The sequence below is a fragment of the Molothrus aeneus genome, chromosome 7 (genome assembly GCF_037042795.1).
Source record: "Molothrus aeneus isolate 106 chromosome 7, BPBGC_Maene_1.0, whole genome shotgun sequence".
Classification (NCBI taxonomy): domain Eukaryota; kingdom Metazoa; phylum Chordata; class Aves; order Passeriformes; family Icteridae; genus Molothrus; species Molothrus aeneus.
Window position 1 is genome coordinate 24,109,127 of NC_089652.1, and position 19,720 is coordinate 24,128,846.

A 19,720-nucleotide genomic window follows, 5' to 3' on the forward strand; every position below is an offset into this window, starting at 1 on the left:
CAATTCCCAGGGTAAGCAGAAGTTAGAGCACTGAGACACTCACCATCATTCAGCTTAGAGGCTTAAGCTCTTTGCTGGGAGCTAATTTGGGACCACTAGGCAGCATATCAAGGCCGACTCAGCACCACCATGTGCAGCTGCAAAAAGCCATTCAGAATTGCAGCTGAACGTCTTTTGCCTTGTCTTAACAGCTGCCATAAATATTCCCATCTGATGTCCTTCATGTTGGGACAGCAGGCTAAAGATTTAGCAACACTGATGGCAAGATCTGGACTGGAATGTTGGATAATCTTTATAAGAATGATAACTTTGATTCTCCAGTATTTATCTATTGAATCTTGTGTCTGTTTGCAAAAGGAAATTCCTGGATGGAAATTTCTATCTGTGATTCTAGATAATCCAACCATTCCACAGCATCTGTCACATTGTTACTAGACAGACAGCATTAAGTTCTGGACATGTTTTTGAAACTTTCAGGTGATAGGACCTAATTATTTATTTTGGAAAGAAAAATGCACTGACTCATCTAAATTCACTTTATGGATGCTCATTTATAAATAAGGAAAGTCCAGGTGAATTCACTCTGGGATTTGTGCTTCTATATGCATAGAAAGACAAACTCATTTGCTGAAGTAAATGGGAAAACCTCCACTGAGATCAATGGCTCCACCACCATGGATTCTAGAGCCTGGCTGCATATGTGCAAAGAAAGTGTCAATCATTCTCATTTTAGAAACCTACACCCATTCCATAGCCAAAACATATAAAGTAAGTCAGCCAAAGGAAGTCCTGCCCTTCCTTGAATGTGGGTTAAGTGGCTTTGCCAAAGAGAACAAAAGCCATTATTATTTACTGAACATAGAGCTTCTGTTTAAATGGATGTATGTTCATGAACAGTATGGACTGCCCTACAGCTTTCTGAAGCACATAGACTTGGAACAAAGCCCCTTTAAATTAGGGGTTTGTTGTGATCTCATTGTTCATACATTGTCTAGAGCCACCACTGAGCACATCCTCTGCAGCTGGGCTGTTCAGCACCAAGGGGTTCCCTGCTGCTCTGTCCTAGGTAGATCTCCAGACTGCCCAGAGGCAGGAGAGAAGTAGCATTCCTCTGGGGAACTTGCTCACTTCATCAGTCATTAATGTTCAGCCTGGAGATCAGAGTGGCTGGCAGTCAGCAGAGAAGAGAGCAATGTAAGGAAATAAATTATAACATTCACCACAACTCAGTGGGTAGGGAAGCAAGGTAAGACCCTGTGTTTCCCCTTCACTCCTAGCTCACCTCTATTGATTGTTTCAGAACCACAGCTATGACCAGTGAACAGGACAGGGATTGTTTTCATTTTATCATGTTGAGTATTTCACAAAGGCACCAACTGAGAAGCTGTTCCTGAGATTTTTAGATCTGCTGCATGAGCCTGGGCTAAGCAAGTCATGGTTCATTTACATAAGAGCTAGAGTAATTGCCATTTTCTGTGAAAATATGTATCTGGTTTTAACTTCTTTTCAGATAAGACTCCAGAACACTAAATCTGATGCTTGATAGTTTCATAGAACATGCAAGTGGAGTATACGCTTCTTTGGATTTGTATCATTTGCTGGGTGTTTTCACCAGAAAGCCCAACACTTCTAGGAGGGTCAATGATCCATGATGCTGGAGCTTTCATCCAGCAGTGTGATGTGTGGGGAGGCATTAGAAATATGTTCACCTGGAAAAATCTGTATTCAGTATAACACTGGAGACAGAAAATGCTTCAATTTTAGTCCTAATCTTTCATCTGACTATCTCTATTCTCCTATGCTGGGGTAAAAGTAATCCCAGCCACAAACAAAGCCAGTCTTCTCCCAAAAAACCTATCTCATCTTGTCCCACAGTTGTTCCTCTGGAACTGAAACCCAAGAGAGTTTCCAAGGAAGGTGTGGGTGTGGCTGTAGGTGTCTGAGTGGGGAGGGAAGTAGCCACAACTCAGAGCGGTAATCTCAGCCACTCAGATATTAATTTTTCTTTACCATGGGTCCTTGCATATACCTATTAGGACCAGCTCAAGCATCTTAACTTCAGTATACAGAGCAGCCAGGAGACATGCTGTGACTAAATGCAGAAGACTGTGCTCTAAGGACTTCTTTTGACCCTGGAATGATGGCAGAAGATTATTTTTGACCTCTTCATTTGTCCCAGCCTTGGTGCTGTAGAGCATAAGATAATACTTTGCTACAGATTGTAGTTTCAGACTATTTGATAAACAGGAGTCTATTTTTAGGTAATAGAATTGCCTGGGGCACTTGTGAAATCTCCATCTCTGAATGGTTTTAATAGCAGGTTAGACAAATAATTTCAGCAAAGGCAATCTTGCCATGAGGCAGGCAGATTCCCTCATCTCTGTTTTATGTGACTCAGTATACTGTAAAGTGAGACGAAGAAAAGGAACTTAAGCATAAATTGGCAATACTTGCATCTATTTTGCAGCAGGAAAACAGTACTGTTTGAGGACAGATGGAGATAAAGGAAACAGGAGAGGAGCTGAAGAAATGATGCACCAGAGAAAAAGAACTGACAAAGAAAAAATTGGTAAAAATTAGATTCCTGACAAGAATTTGGAACCAAAACAGTGGTGCCTCTCCCACATTTAAGAGACTCAGCAAAGGCAGGATCTAATGAATACTGAATTTTAACACACTGATTCAAGAAACATATTAGATACCACTCCTTTGAACCAGCCACCTCCATGGAAAAGGGAGTGAGCAGCTAATGCTGGCTTGATACAGCCAGTGCATTTTTAACATGTAATCCGTATACCTACTGAGCATTTATGCTCTCTCATCCATCCCCTGTTCTGTTCACTTTAGCTTTTTCTTCATGCTGAATACCAGCAAAACCATAGCTACAAAACTAGCTGGAATCCTTGTGTCCTCCTATTTCTGTATACACTTGTTTGCTGTGTTTAATACTTTGTTCTTGGGATATGACATAGAATTTTTTTGGATCTGAGCTTGTGCAACCCTTGGGACAAATGAGAGGAGAGGTCAGCAAATGGCTGATCATGATGTGAAAGTCACACAAGCAGGTATGACTCTTTTTGCAGGTAATATTCACCTTGATTTTTCAGCTCTTTTTTAGCCTGATGTGGGAAGACATGCATACTTTCCTGGTCAAGGGTGGAGCAAAAAGTGTAGTAAGATTTGGAGACAGGTTGCGTAGCCTGCTCTGACCATGCTGTGGAGTGGGAGATGGGATTCTGTTTTAGCTGTTTCACTTTCCTCCAGGTTTGGCTGCACTGTCTGAGCCGTCTTTGGTGAGGGCTTTACCAGCAGTCTCCTGCTCTGTCCCACAGTGTCAACAGACCCTGCTGCACTTAATTAAGAACTAGACACTGCAGACAGCAGCATAGCAGTCCCCAGCAGTATTACAAAGGAGCACATGTGGAAGGGAAAAGAGAGCATTTCCCATGCAAACCAGGGTTTGCATGCTCTGCCAGGTCAATTACAAGCTTTTTCAGCCACAGAGGAAACAGCTCTTTCTCCCTTTTATTAAAATGGCTGCTCCATCCCATTGTGGATTGAAAGAGCTACTTGGCTGCCCTTGCATCCCAGCTGACCTCCAACCACAAGCCTAGGTCTTTACCAGAAAGGAGGGGGAGCCATCACTCGCTAAATGAAGACATTGTCCTCCTGATTATCTCTTTGTTGCCAGTGTTGTGTGAGGTTATAGAAAGGAATAAAGCAGTTCCAAGATGGCTGTGGGTGAAACAGTGTGTCCCAGCCTGGATGAGCAATTTGTTCTGGCTCTGCTCTGCTCTGTCAGGAAGAGCTGTACCTATGAGGCATGAATTTTCTGGAAAAGACTGTTCTCCCCATCTTCTCCTGCCAGCACCATTTAGTGTAGCACACCATTCCAACCCATATGTCCCAACACCATTGTTGTTGTGTCTGGAGGCCTCTACCAGCTTCTTTCCTTGTCTGGGTTTGGATTAACCTGGCCTTATACATCTAGAGAATCAGTCTGGAGAAGGTTTTGACCAATACAGGCAGGGAATGGGTATCAGTGACTGGGTTCACTGAAGTAAGGAGAAAATAGGACATTCAGAGGTACCTGGGTCAGGATAATGAAGGGAACCCTATAGGAAAGAAGGCATAGATTACATGGCCTGGTCTTCTGCTAGTTGCCTGCAATGACAAGAAAGAAGTTTGGTGGATTTATTTGTATGGGACGGCTTCAGCATGGAGACCAGGAGGATCTGCCAGGAACAAGGTTCAGATCAACAGCAAGACTGGAAATCTTGCACCAATGAAGTTTATGAAGTTTAAAGTTACAGCTGGTCTCACTGAGCACTGGACAGTATTTTTGGTCTTTCCTTTCCTAAAAAAAAGGGTCTAATCTGTCTAGTGAAAGACATGTTCTCAGCATCATCTACTGACTTCCCTACCAGCTGGCAATTCAGTGCTAAATTTTTGGAGAACCAGTTAATCTGAAAGGAGAATCCTTTTTGTGGATGGAATTCTTGACCCTGGTGTATAGAATTTCTGTCTGTGAAGGCTAGAGGATGGGGGGTTATTTTGGCCCTAGCAACTGCTGGTATCTTTTTGTGTGCATATTTTAATTTTCCTTCTTATCTCCATGTCATTCCTCCTGACTTTGGTGTCTTCATTGCAGCAGCCTGTCCATTTAGCTTGGCACTCTCTTAAATGGGCAGTGTATCCATCTTCAGGCTGAGAGGCTCTGCTCTTTGTGGGATGCAGGATGTGCCCTCAGGCTCAGTGGTTCCTGAGTTAGCAAATCACCTCATCCTCATCAAGTGTACTGCAATATTGAACTACGCCACTTTTTCTGGAGATGTATCGTACAAAGAAGACTTTCTATTTCTGTCACTTCTGACCCTCCTGAATTTCAGAATACTTGGGGGAAGATATCGTGGGTTCAAATTACTTTTTGCTGTCAATTTGCATACCTTCTGCCAACACGCACTATCACTCAGTGTCCAAGCACAGTGAATCATACCTTGCAAAGTGCCCCTTCAGTTCCTAATTAGCACATTCTGTCTGAGCAGCCTCAAGATTTTCAGTTTATCTTTCAGGAAACAGGTTAATAATAGTAAGACAGACACTGTATCTGGGGAACAGAGCAGCAAGAAAGGGCCTCCACTTTGCCAGCTGCTGAGTAACATGACCTTAAGAGGGAGATAAATTGTTGTTATAGTTTCTGTGATGATTTGGTTGTTTTGGGCTAACCAAAGTGTAATTTATTACACAAAGTATAATTTATAGTTCTACTTTGATGTGATGCTTCTTGTTCCTTCCCTACAGAAGTTTTCTGTGCTGTTCAGGCCATCTTCTCCCCACTAGGTGTTTTCTACAATTCTTTCCATTGTCATCCATATTTTGCTATTGTCAGCAATGGTTCCCTATAGCTTCAAAACATGAGCTTGGCTTTTAGGACTTCAGAGTCCTAAAAGACTAAGGAGTCCCTTTTCCCCTCCACTATCCCAGGCCCATGATGAAATGCAATTTGCATTGGAGGACAATATCTGCAGTAAACATTCCCCACTGAGTATTTTCAAAGAGGCTTGGATGTACCCCTTGAAAGACAGCAATGGTTGCTCCAGGGCTTTCCAGTCTGTCCTCTGGAACAGATGTACACACACAACAACATGGTCCAGAAACATGGGATTAATTGAATGTGTTGGTTTCCATATGCCCACAACACAAAGGGACCCAGTGTCTGTCATATGCATGATGATCCCTGTATTAAGCTCCTGTCATTACAGACACAAACTATTTACTCCAGTGTCACTCTGAGGCTCCAGCAGCTGCTCAATTTCTTTTTGGGCAGGCCTGTCTTTGCTTTCCACTGCTATTTCATCTCCAGTCCTGCCCATGGGAGGGATGAGTAAGTGATGGGGAGGAGGTGGGCAGCGATGGCTCTGACAGAGGCATGTTTATGCTGGACTTTCATGTTGTTCCTCTGTATCCAGTGGAGAACCGTCCATCTCCCCTGCACAGTGAGAGCTGCATAAAGCATCTCTGTGTGTTTGGAGGGAAAGGCTGAGTTGTGCTGGTATTCCAACTGGTTCATCATGTGCAATTGGGAGGCTCTGATGTACTCATTCCTTTCTACCACCCTCACTGACTCAGATCTCCTGCCTGCCTGTGATGGGATCGAGCAGTCTTGGCTCAGTTCTGATGCAGAAACCCATATGCAGGCCTGAATCACTTCTCCTCTTGTTAGTGCTTCAGCACCTCCAAGGTATTGTCCATGTTATGACAGAGCACTGGCTTCAAATCTGAAGAAATTCCTCTGTGGTATTTATATCCTCTCAGCATGACTAGGAAAATTGCTTCTTGTGGCACCCACTGGGATCCAAGAAGGGAAAAAAGAGTGGTGCTGACACCCACTTTCCCAGATACAAACAAGCATTAAAACACTCTGTCCCCAGATTTTTCGTGTTTTTAAACTGTAGAAATGTAATTTTTTCCCCAGAGAAAATTTTTCACATGAGATTTTTTTGCAAGTTTACACATTTCTTTTTGGCTTTGCCACACTGTTCATTTGTGGTTGTGTATTAATGAAAAATCTATGAAGATAAAAATTAGCATTCTTTGAAACATTTGGATTCTCCTGTTCAAAAGAGCTCTTCATTTTGAATTTTCTGTCCTGTCTTATGCTTTAAAGTACTCAAGAGTGACACAAGTTGACCTATTTCAGAAGAGATAAAATATTTCATTGACACAAAGTGTGTTTTCCCATGTTTTGCACAGAAACTGGCATGTAATTTTTCTTCTTCTTTCCTCTATTGTTTTTTCTTTGTGTCAGAGTCTCCAGGAAATAAATAAATCCCCAGAGCACTCTCAAGCCTTTGCTGCTGACACACACATTTACTAGATTGCAGTGCATTTCAAGATCCTGTTGAAAACTGTCTCTTTTCTGAACACTTAGTGGATGCACTCCAGCCCACATCATGACTTCTTACCCATCTCTCCCACCCCAAATTGCCATTATCTGGCTTCTCCTTTGCTGCTGTTAGTACTGTGAAAGGGAGCTGCCCAAATGACAGGTTTTCTGTCCCTTCTCCACATTGCTTTGCTTGGAGCTGTGTTCCAGCAGCGCTGCCACTGGAAAGAGTTCCTAGTCCCTTTGGTTCCTTGTCTTTACCCGCAACGGAGGCTGGAAAGTATCTTGTATTATGTTCAGTAAAGTGTGGGGGAATAAAGGGAAGAAACCAGTCACTTCTGGTCACAAGGGATAGCCTGATTTGCCAAAAACAACCAGCTTAGATGGGATTCCCATTCCAAGCTGGTTGTGATGATTCAGAAAATGGATTAGATAATGAGCTGTTTGTGATCAGATCCTGTTTGTTTACTTTGCTGCAGAGCTCTGAATGGCCTGTTCATGAGAAGTGTCCTGGACTCTGACCTTGTAGAGGGAGAACCTACCTGAGATAGGCAGAGCAGAACCCAAACCTCCACCTCTGCAAAGAAAACACTGTTTTCCTTCAAAGGCCACCTGACAATCGCCCATCCTACGAGGCCACACAGAGGACATTTGGCTGCATGGCCATCAAATGAGTCCCTGTTGTTAGAACACTGCATGGAATATCCCCAAGCCCTAACACATCAACTGGCCCAACACTGAGTTTGATGAAAGGCAGAGCAGATATTTTCCTTGAAACCAGATTTCTAGCTGGAGTGAAAGAAAAAGAACATGTTTTCCCTTTCCTCCTCTGTGCTGGCATCTATCCAGACAGCAGCCAATGAAAGCTGAAAGTCATGATGCAGTTTTGGGGAACTGAAATACTTCCTACATGAGAAGTTGAAAGAGGCTACTCTGTTCTAACACAGCCTTTAAGAGTCTTCTCATCTAATTCCAGTTTGAAATACTCTTTCTTCATGCAAAAATCCAGCCTTGAATTAAACCTTTCACATGATGTAGATCCCCTCTCTTTTAAATTATTCCCTATTTTCTCCTTGTTATACATTGTTATACTTGTGGCAACTTGACTGAAAAACCCTCCACTTCAATGTTAGCATATGGAGTTTATTGCCACAAAATATGAAGAAAGGACAAGTACTTAACAGGATTCAACTATGGGAAATATGACAGGTCTTCCCCAAATTTATTTGTCTCCAATGGTACATACCAGGGAGTTCTTCCATGTAGGGACGTAGTTCGTTTCCTTCAAAAGCTGGAGTCAGGGTAGTTTTTCAGAGGGTAATTCTACAAAATTAATGTGTTTCATTGCTTGAAAGAAGGGAAGGTGAATCGCCTTTTATGAAAAGAAAATGAAATTTGGCGGACCTCAGGGTTTTGACATTGTGAGATTCTGGAGAAATATTTAGGGAATTTTCTTGGGATATTCAGGAAAATGGGGAGGAGAAAGGAACCAGCAGTAAAAGATACAGGAAAAAGAAAAAAGAAGAATTCTGAAGGAATTTCAGGTGGGGATGGTCTAGTGGCAAAGCAAGGGGTTTCACTTTGAAGACTGAGTGTTCTGTTTTATGCTTGTGAGAGCCGATGAAACAGGCTCCAATCCTAAGAGATTCTAGCACTGATTAGTGAACTTATACATTAAAAGAGTGAATTTACAAGAAATTTTCAATTATTTATCATGTTCTATATACCTAAGTGCACACCTACAACTACTTGCAGACAGTATGCTTTATAGTAACGTGGAGGGGAGGGCAGGGTCTATGAGACCAGGAAAGAGTGGCTTGAGAGCTGCTCAGCAGAAAGAAACTTGCAGTGCTGGTGGAAAGCCAGCTGGATATGAACAGTGTGCCCAGGTGGCCAAGAAGGCCAAAGGCATCTTGACCTGTATCACAAATAGCGTGGCCAGCAGGGCAGTGACTGTCACCCTGTACTCGGCACCGGTGAGTTCACACCTTGTGTCCTGAGATCAGTTTTGAGCCCCTCACTATGAGAAAGGTGTTGAGGTGCTGGAGCATGTTCAAAGAAGGGCACTGGAGCTGGTGAAGGGTCAGGAACACAAGTTCTATAAGGAGCAGCTGAGGGAGCCTGAGGTGTTTAGCCTGGAGAAGAATCTCAAGGGGGACTCCATTGCTCTCTACAGCTCCCTGAAAGAAGGTTGGAGCCAGGTGAGATTTGGTCTCTTCTGTGATGTCTCTAGGAAAACAATGGAAGGAAATGGCTTTAATTTGCACCAGGGAAGGTTCGGATTAGATACCAGAATCCCTGAAAGAATGGTCAAGCATTGGAATAAGCTGCCCATGGACGTGATGAAGTCACTGTCTCGGGATATGAGTAAAGAGGTGTCTGGATGTGGCATTTGAGCATATGGGTTGGGATGATTATGGCGGTGCTGGGTTGGTGGTTGCAGTAGATAATTTGAAGGTCTCTTTCAACCCCGATGATTCTGTGATTCTGTAAAAAAATATCCAAGTGGACATGTTTTGTTTGCATGGGCTGGGTAGAAAATATATAAACTTACTGAGTGTTTTGCTATTTGATTTTTATTGTGGCATTCCAGACTCTGCAGTCAGTACACCAGGCACTCCACCAAGCACTCCAGTCATTCAGGCATTGCAGGAAAACTTCAGGCAAGATATATTCCCCTCCCCTTAAAATTAATAGCTGGCATTTTAAACTTGTTAAATTTTGTTCTTTTGTCATGACAGGAATGTTCTATTACTATGCTTTTCCTCTGAATAATCTTTAAGATCATACATTTGTGGATGCTGCCTTATATAACATGGAAATGAAGGACATCAGTTTATATTAAAATATAGAACGTGCATTGACTGCTGCTCACAATGGAATATTCCATGGCATTGTCAACCCTGCTTTTGTAAATTAATTGATAGGTCCTTGGAGATGGATCAAAGCCAAACAACTTGGATATTGGCGTGAACCCACCAAGAAGCAGATCTGAGATATTTGTTTGTTCTATTATAGGGAAGCAGTTTGAGTACAAACAGCAGGACAGGGTGTAGGTTCTAGTGTCTGTAGGTAATGAATCACATCCACATAGACACAGACAGTGCTATGGGAACAAAACGTGGCAGCCATGACAACAAAAACACAAGCCTTTGTTACATGACTTAAAACAGAAACTCTGTTATCTGTGCATAGAAGGACTTTTTTTTTTCTCCAAGGCTAGCTACCAGAGAAGAAAACAGAGTTATAAGGCAAATAAAGGCAGCACGAAAACATCTCACAACAAGAAAGTTTGGGGTTTTCCTAGCATATGATAAGAGGATGATGATGATAGGCTGGCAGTAACAAGGACAGAGTGGTGAGTTCACTGGATGAGAACCTCTACCATAGAAAGCATTATTACAAAAGCTAATCCAAGAACTTTAGGTAAACCAAGACCTTCCATACCTGGTCCATGGCTATTTAGTGGGACAAATACAATTGTAACAAAGGTAGAAAAATCATTACCTAAATTCTTTACACTTCAAGCCCTCTATCTTTCAAGAAGACAGAATTTAAATTGACTGAAAACTGGGTAAAAAGTTTTCATGTAGGAAATGCAGAAAGCTAGTATGGACAGTTCCTAGTCAGCAGGAAGTAAAACTTCAGCATGAAGGACTAAGAACAAATGCAAAAACTACTTTCAAGATTTGCATTCCGCTAGTATCTACAGGTTCATACTGGCACTGGCACCAGCATGCTAAATGAAATATAAACAAAAATCAAGATTTTTGGTGCAATTAATCTTTGCACCAAAGCAGGTACCATCTCTGGCTGTGGCGGGACAGCCTCATTCATGTGGCACCAGAAGCTTTCTTAATGCTTTGCCCCACTCTGATCCAAATTCCTGGCCTGGAGTGATGCTTTTCAATAAAGGCAAATATCTTACTATGGGTCACTAGCATTATGGATCAGGTATGTCAACATTCCCCTGCCAAAGTCCAAAGCATCCAAAGGAGGGTCACGAGGATGGTGAGGGGCCTGGAGGGGAAGCCCTTTGAGGAGCAGCTGAGGCCTCTGGGTCCATTTATCCTGGAGGAGACTGAGGGAACACTTCATTGCAGTCTGAACTTTCTCATGAGAGGAAAAGGAGGGGCAAGTACAGAAATCTTCTCTCTCATGACCATTGACAGGACTTGAGAAAACAGCATGAAGCTGATTCAGGAGAGATTTAGGTTGGATATCAGGAAAAGGTTTTCACCAGAAGGTGGTTTGGGCATGGGAACAGCCTCCCCTGGGAAGTTGTCACAGCCTCCCTGTGTCTGTGGCCTGGTGAGGAATAGAGATACTAAAATCTGTAGAAAAACTGTGTTATGAACTTTAGACTCCCCTCACCCCACCCAAAAAAAGAAAACAAAACACTGATCAATAACCAGCTCTGGATTAACAAGCTTGCTTGGTTCTTCTCCTTCAAATGCATGTCAAGACACAAGGCACAGCTTGATCTCTTGTGCAGTGCAGCTGCATGGAGAACTGAGTAGCTGCTACAGCTCAAGACTAGCTGATGTGAATTCCCCCCTATGGTCTCATTCATCTCCAGCTCCAGATGTTCCCTGGTGGAAGTGCCCTGCTTACCATGGAAGACAAGCATCTTACAGCACAGAGCCAACCTCAGGGATCTTCCCTGAGCTGTGCTAGCCAGCTTTCAAGACACAGCTGAACAAGAAAGTACAAAGGAGGACTCATGCACTGCTTTGTGGTCTCAAAGGAAGTCACGAAATGGGATCAGCACAGAAAGTCCTCCGGGCGTTCACACATGTCCCCCTGCTTTGTGTGAGAAGCCCATGCTCTGTGCTAGCCATCTGGGACAGCATCACCCACATTCATGCTCTGACATTTGAGAGTGATTAAATATATTCCACAAAAGTCAAAACCAAAAGAGAAGCCAGTGAAACAGCAGAGATAAATAGATACATTTCTAATCTTACCCTGCAATGCATCTATAAACTATTGCCCTTCTAATTTTTGTTCTGACTTTTTCACCCGCTGTTCTTTCTCACTAGGACTTCTTTTAAAGCCGCTGTAGAAGGAATTATGTTCCAATAATGCCAAAATCAGTGGGATTTAAGTTAACTTAGTGCTGAGTGTCAAAAGTTTTAGAATCCTATTTCCCAACAGAAATGTTTCACAGATATGAGCCTGCCAGGCCTGAAGATGGGGTGTAAGTTTCTAAGTCACCTAAATACAATTTGGAAATGCTACTTTCCAATGCTGTGGGGATTTGCCATCATTGTAGGCAACTGCCCAATTTGTTTCCCAAGTGCTGGCCCACCAGGATTCTTCCACACACAATTTCATACCTGCAGCATGCCCAAGGATTATGGAAATTGCTCCAGTGGAAATCCCAGATGCTGCTGGTTCTTGCATCCAGGGTTCAGACTAGTGCAGCTGCAGAGCTGACTGGTCACGCTCTTTGAGAGCCACTGTGTCCCTGCATTGTACCCTGCAGCTGGTCTCTGCCTCAGAGCAGCAGGGAAAACATGACCTAAGCTCAACCACCAGTACCTTGAACACAAAGCACTGTAAATCTTGGTGAGGCCTCGACCTTAATTTTTTACATAAGCTCAGCTTGGCTGCTGTCTCCTGCACCTCTCCCATCAACCCTGGGTGCACTCAGAGCTCTCTGTGATGCCCTGGATTGGGAAAGGCCATGGCTCTGGCTGCTGGCAGCACACAGGGAAGATCACTGAAAACAAACAGAGAGCAAGCAGCTTGGTTTTCATAACCTCGGTTAAACACAGGGGGTGAAGGATCCGAAGCGGCAAAGTCATGTGAATTCAAGAAAGGCGGAGGGTAACCTCTGAGGGGCTCTTTTCTTTGGCAGCACAAGGGAGGATGGTGCACAGAGAAGGGGGGAAAGGAAAAATTATGGAAATTTTTGGCCCTCTGTGCACAGCAATTCTGTCTTTTTCTCCTCCTGGGGCTGTAGTAGCAGAACTGACGTTCATTACTGACAGTGACAAAACCACTTTCCTGGGCTCATGTGACAAAAATGGTTCATCACAGCTGCCCTCTGCCCACAGAGCAGAGCAAATTAAAACTGAACTTATCCCGTGGACTAGCTCATTTCTGCCTACCTTCAGAGGACTTGAATCATTCTTCTTCCTCGCTTCACCTGAAGCATAATTTAGCTTATTTCTATTTGAAATGGCAGGGAGAGATTTCTCCTCCCCGAGTCCTGCTGGTATGGCAGTAGGTCTGTCCTCCTCCCCTGCCTGTGGCAGGGATTGGGTGACAGCTGGTCACTGCAGCCTGTGGCACACAGGCTGTGGGGGTGGCACCTTCCTCTGGGCAAAGGTAGAGCTGGGTCTTCTGTGGCTGCCAGGGAAACAAAAAGTCTCCGTAAATCACAGGAGTAAGCTGGCACCCCCAGAGTTTTTGGGTATCAATGGGAGCAAGCACCAGACTCAAATGGAGTCAAAGAACATGCTTGCAGACCTAGAGCTTCCCACCACTTAGGAAGCAATGCAATAACTGAACCCACACCTCTCAGCAAGGACTGGCCTCCAAATCCCAGCAACCCCAAAAGGTCTCCAGCATACATGCAAATGGTTCTAATAGAGTATATTTCATTAAATACAATATAGCAACAGGATTACTTCCATAGAATAAATCAAATAAATGCCCAGACAGGGAGCCTGGATGAAGATTTTAGTAGTTCCTCTCCCATAATATTTACCCTAAAGGTAAATGCAGGCTACCACTACCATGGGCAATGCTGACAACCTGTGCACCTTTCAGGATCCTATCCATAGCCTGGTGACACTTCCAATTAGCAAGCATGAGATAGGAACCTATGAAGATGGTCTCTGGTCTCTCCCAAGACTCAGGAAATACAGTTTTCTCTCCATAAAGAGATGGGTGTTTTGCACTATTTAAGTTTGTGCTCTTATTCTTACTAGAACATAGCATCACGAGAATGTAGTAAAGGTTGTTCAAATATCAATAGAAATCCAGGTTGTGTTAAGGCATTTGGATTACGGTCCAGATACTTGTTGCTTTGTTGAATGTCTCATTTATCCAAGGGTAGAAGGAAGCATTTTGGCCACCTGTGTATGCATTTGTATGTGCACTAAGTTTGGAGACCTGAGGAGATGCCTATGTTTGTTGTTGTGACTATGACATTTGAAGGTACAGAAGGGTAAAAAAACAACAGCCTGAATTACCCATCACTCCTATGAAATTCCATATTACCATGATTATCATATCTCAGGAAGAACTTGTCACAGTTGTTTGTAGACAGTGCACAAAATAGAACTGCAAGTGACTTTCTTTGGTGCCATCAACTCTGTCTGCCTTCCCACAGACAAAACCTGTCCTCCCTCTGTCATTCCTGAGACATGCTATGTCCAACTTGTCTCTGAAAATCTCCCATGAAGTCCAAATCTCAGGCTATTTCAGGATTTCATTTATCTTTCCTGTTAGGAAAGTTTTTTTCATGAAATCTAACCTACATGTCCCTTGTTATACTTTAACCCTTCTCCTCTGCACCCTGGACATAAAGAACAAATTGTTCTCTTCCTCTTCATGTATTTCAAGACTGTTATCATATCCCTTCCCAGGCTGGTCTTCTCTAGACTAAATAACCCCCATATTTCAATCTCTCCTCCTTAGTCACATTCTCTGGACTTCTAATCATTCTTGTTGGCCTCTTCTAAACATTGTTCAACCAGTTCCATCCTTCTTGAACAACAGTGACCAAAATTGGAGAGGAGAATGCAGCAGAAAAATCACATCCCATGTCATGCAGATGGAACTCTGGTTTATATATCCCAATATGGTGTTTGCTTTTCTCATGGCAATCTTAATTCTGACTTCTCTTCAGCTTGCTATTCACAATTGCTCCAGATCTTTCTCTACTGGCTACTTCACATCCCTTGTTTGTACATCGGATTGTTCTTGCCTAAGTCTAGAACTGTGTATCTTGCATTTCTCTTTATTGAACTTCATCTTGTCCCTTCACAAACCCCTGGATTATTCATCCACTTATATTTGATAATTCCAAAGTACAAGGCTGTCCTCTTGTTATCTTTTTAAATTTATGTTACCTGCTACTTTTAAGAGCATATTTTATTTTCATTCAATCTAGGTAAATAATAAAAATCATGAATAGTAACAGGTTCAAAGAATATCACTGCAGAAGCTTACCAAATGTGTTCCTTCAATATGATGATGATCTGAACCCAGCTGGTTGACATTTGAATTCGAACATGAACCTACAGCTACACACTGATTCTCAGTGTGCTTCAGCATCTGAAGTTCTTCCTGATATTAGTGTGACCTGAAGAAAACTCAAAAGTGCCAAAGATCAAGAAATGTAATTGCCTATCAAGACATATGTGCTCTGTATTCACAGATCAATGAGTTTGCTCTGTGTCAGTGCACTTCATCTTTGTAACACAGCAATGCAACAGAAGACAGACTGCACACTGGTACAGTTGAAATACCTAAACTAAAATACCATAAGCAAGCCCTGATGAAAGCTAAGTAGCAGGCTGGTGAGTTTTGGGGAGGACATAGGCCAATTTTTAGTGTCTAAATTATTTGTTCAGTATGTCCTGATGAATTCAGCCCTTGTTTTCTTCTCCTGTAGCTGGTCCAGTTTAAGTAAATGTACCCTTTACTCACAACTATTTCCTTAATAGTTTTGAAATTTGTCTATATCTTTCTATTGCTCTCCCTTTCTCCACACCATTCTCCCTGCCTGTACATTTCCTCCTCCCCATTTGCAAGGGCATCTGATCAGAAGCCATTTCTGCACCATTTGGGATGTGAAGAGTCCAAAACTCAGACTTCCCAAGGCAGACTTTTGTACTCATTATTGATCATGATAACAGTGTGGTCCTCTGATGTATCATTTCACCTGCAAATGCTTATGTCATGTCTAAGGACAGGTCTGAACACATGCTCCACCTGTTCAATAGGAAAACAAAACAAAACAAAACAAAACAAAAAAAAAAAAAAAAAAAACCAAAAAAAAAAAAAGGGAAAAAAAGATCAGCCTGGGAAAACAAGTCACTCAGAGAGATCCCCCTTGGCAACACGGCCCCTGTGTGTGTTTCTATGCAGAGCAGCTTTTTGCTAAGCCCTGGAGAGACCCAAGACCCATTTGTGTAAACACAGATGGAGAAAGCTGAGATGCCTGGGAAATTGAGTCCTTTCAAATTCAAGTTAATCTTGATGAACTGCTGTTTTGTGGGCTTTGACCAGTAAATTCTGAGTCACAAGCAGGGTGAGACATCACCTTCCTTTTGTGACTGCAATTCCAGCAATCAACAGTCTCTGCAGCTCAGTCCCCAAGGCCAAAAGTCTTGCAATCTGCTTCAATTTAATTTTTTTTTGCTTTTCCTCCCACAACTCCTACTTCTTAAAGTCACTTATCGTTACCTCGGGATTGTTGCCAGATTCTCTTCTGGCATCACTTCTCCCTCTTTTCTGCAATCTTTGCCTATAAGGTACTTTAATCACTTCCCATGTCAACTACCGCAAAGCTCTTTTTTATAGCTCTCATAAATACTTACAGGCTTTATGTATATTTCCTCTCCAAACTTCAGGGGATGCAGATCATTGCTTAGTACTGAAGAGATGGAAAGGAGGGAAGCCTGCTTCAGATTTCCACAGGACCCAGGCAAGGCAAATTTTCTTGCAAACTTAGATGAGATTGACCCTTGCATTAGAATAAAAAAGGGTGGTTTGCAGCCTTGGCTTTCTGTTACTTCCCCACTCCCAGATATCTCATTCTGCTTAATGATTGTTCCTTCCCAAGCATAAAGTCATCAGGTTTCACAGAAATCTGGCTTTATTTATTTTCTTTTTTTTTTTTTTTATACGTTTGAATACACTGGTGATAATTTTGTTGCTCACTAAAGCATTTTTTTTCTGTAAAGTACTTTCAATCCTCCCAGCAATCAGATGATTTGCCTTGTTTTCTTCAGCCTCCTAAAAGAGGCAATGCACAGACCTTACAGGTCCAGGCATTACAGGTCAGAACCAGCCAGACATTTCTTAGTGACCTCTTCTGCAATTTTTCATTCTGTATGGGATATAGCTTAACGTCTCAGGCCAATGGGAGAGGAATTTCTTTTTGTCCTGGTTACAAAAGAAAAACTGTGTTTTGTTTTTTCCCATCTTAGGGCTTTATATCAGCTGTCTGTTGGGTGTTTCAAAAGTAATTTTCTTGTCTCAGCACAGTAAACTCACAAGCAAATTCCCATTTGTGCTTCAACATTTCAAATGCACTCTTGACTGCCTTCAAGCAATAATTTTATAGGGTTTTTCTTCCTGAAAAATTGTTCAGTGATGACCTAGAAGTGAAAAGTTCTGTCTCATTACCATTTTCATCCAACTCCACATTAAATTTACTGAAATAGCTGGCTTTGACTAAGCCAAGAGTCAAATATAAGAGTTACAAGGGCCCGATTAAGAAAGCACTTAATCACTTTCTGTGCTTTCAGTTGGACAGATGCTTTCCCCTGTCAAGGACCATATCAGTAGCTGGGGGAGGATTGGGGAAAAGAGCTTGGCTCAAAGCCTATGAGAATTCACAACCCAGAGATACAGCTGCAGGACCTTACTAAAAGTACTGGTATTCTAGGACTATCAGCTGTCTCTCATTTTGCTCAGAACTTTCCAGGATACTTGCTCAATAAAACTCAGTGGCTTGGGTTCCATCTGAAAACAGAAGCCACAGAAAGCCCTGGGAACCATCCCAGGAGCACCTACCTTTCATGGAAAACAGAGAGGCACCCAGAACAACTTCTGCCTAGATTAGATTGCCCTTACTAAAAATAGGAAGCCCTTTAGTCCTCCATCTCTCTTGATAAAGCTTTATTTTTAAGCATATGTTTTGTTTGACCTTGGGGTTTTTTAAAAAAAATTGAATGAAAGAAAGAAAAAGAAGGAGAAAAAAAAGCCTCCTTGATACAATTCCAAGTAACACTGAAGATAAAGCTGTGCTGTGGTTATTTAGGATTCAGTGACTGACAGGTTTTATACAGTCTCACAAGGTCCCATTTGCATTGTTCAAGTCAATATTTTTTGGCTCCAAAGGAATGTCAAACAACACTTCATCCAGAATATGTCTAGCTCTGGTCCACAAGGTATCCCTGTTCCTTCCTCTGGCTTCTTAATAAAATTTCTCTGTTTATGTAAACCCCCCAACTATGGCCAAGAAAAGACAGCAGTGAGAATGGTCATCAGCATCTAAGGATCATAGTAATTTGATTTACTGACTCTAGCACCCTCCCATCAGCCGATAGGCATTGCCATACTTTGCAAAAACTTGACAAGTTCTCTCAGCAGTTCAGCCAGAGCAACCCAAAAGGTCAAGATCCAGGTATCTTTTGCAGTGACAGGAAACAAATCTCCTTTCTTAACCTAAAAGGAGGACTTTTTGGAGCAGAGCACACTGCTAGAGGTGCATACTGGAAACTAATAATGTTGTTTGCAAAGTGTGAATTTTATTTCAGGTGTGAAGAAGCCTTCTGATACAAAATTTGTGATAGAGCCTGAAGAAGCTGCTGTGGATAGCTTCCATCTAGAAAAATCACATAAGCAGCACTAGACATACCCAAAAGAGAACAACCCAAGCAGAAAATACTTTTCTAGCTGTGAAAACAGCCCCACTTCAGTACTGACAGTTGCATATTAAACAATTGGAAGTGTGCACAGCGACAGAGGCACAGGGCTAACGTAGTTTCAGGATCAACAGGCAAGAAGGATGCGAGTGAACCTTGCATGACCTTGTGAAAAACAAGCTCTCTGGTGACTCTGGAGCTCCAGCTCGTGCTGTTTGTCAATGTGAAGCTGGTGTGAGCCAGGCAACCAATTTGCCTTCCATCCCAGGAGGATGTTAATTCTCCTCCCCCTGCTCTGCTCTCAGTACCAGCTGGGTCCCCACTGCTCGCACGTCCAGGGGCCAGGGAACCCGTGCAGATGTTTGCATGGACACAGCAAAAGCGCCTTCTGCCTGCCAAGACTCACACTGGGCTTTTCGCAGGAGCAAATGTATCTGTCACTTCTAAAGCAATGTGGTTTTGGAGCAGCTCTAATTTAATCTGAAGTTGAGAAATAAAATCCTTCTGACCTAGTTGTTGTATTCTCCTTGCTCTAAACAATTCTGACAGTACAATGGCTATTATTTGTCTCTAAACCTGGAATATCGACCTGAGGCAACCATCTTCTATAGTAAATTGTACACCTGGATATGGTTTTGAAAGTTACTTTTGGTTTTTTTTCCAAACCAGAAATTCACAGACTCATGTCATTGTTATTAAATATCTCAACTCTCAGGCTACTTATAGTTCAAAATACATAATTTCAGATTTCCAGACTTGTTGGCTGAAAGCCTTTTGCCACATATGCTCATCTTGGGGTTTTGAATTTCCAATTCTGGACCACAACCAGTTGAATTTGATAGCCAAACTGAGATTAGGGTGCCATGCTTTGAGGGGCATAGGGGGGTCCTTGAAGTGAAATGTTATTGGAGGTTCTAAGAGATGTTGGAGTTTTTGTAGTCTGGATTTGCACAGCTCTTGTACAAGCCTGTGCATTCTGTCAGATCTTTGGATGAAATTCATGACCCTCTGAATGGCTCTTTTTAACACTCCAGTGCAAATCACCTTAACAAAGCAATGAAAGGTGTTTTCTATGCACAAGGGTTCTCTTAGAGGTGAAATATAGCTAATGTTGTATTAGCTGTATTAGCACCTCCCAGAATGATACCTACTTTCTGGTTATTGGCAGTCACCAGTGAAGGTGGGAAAAGGAGACCAAGTTCTTCCACACCCACCTGGG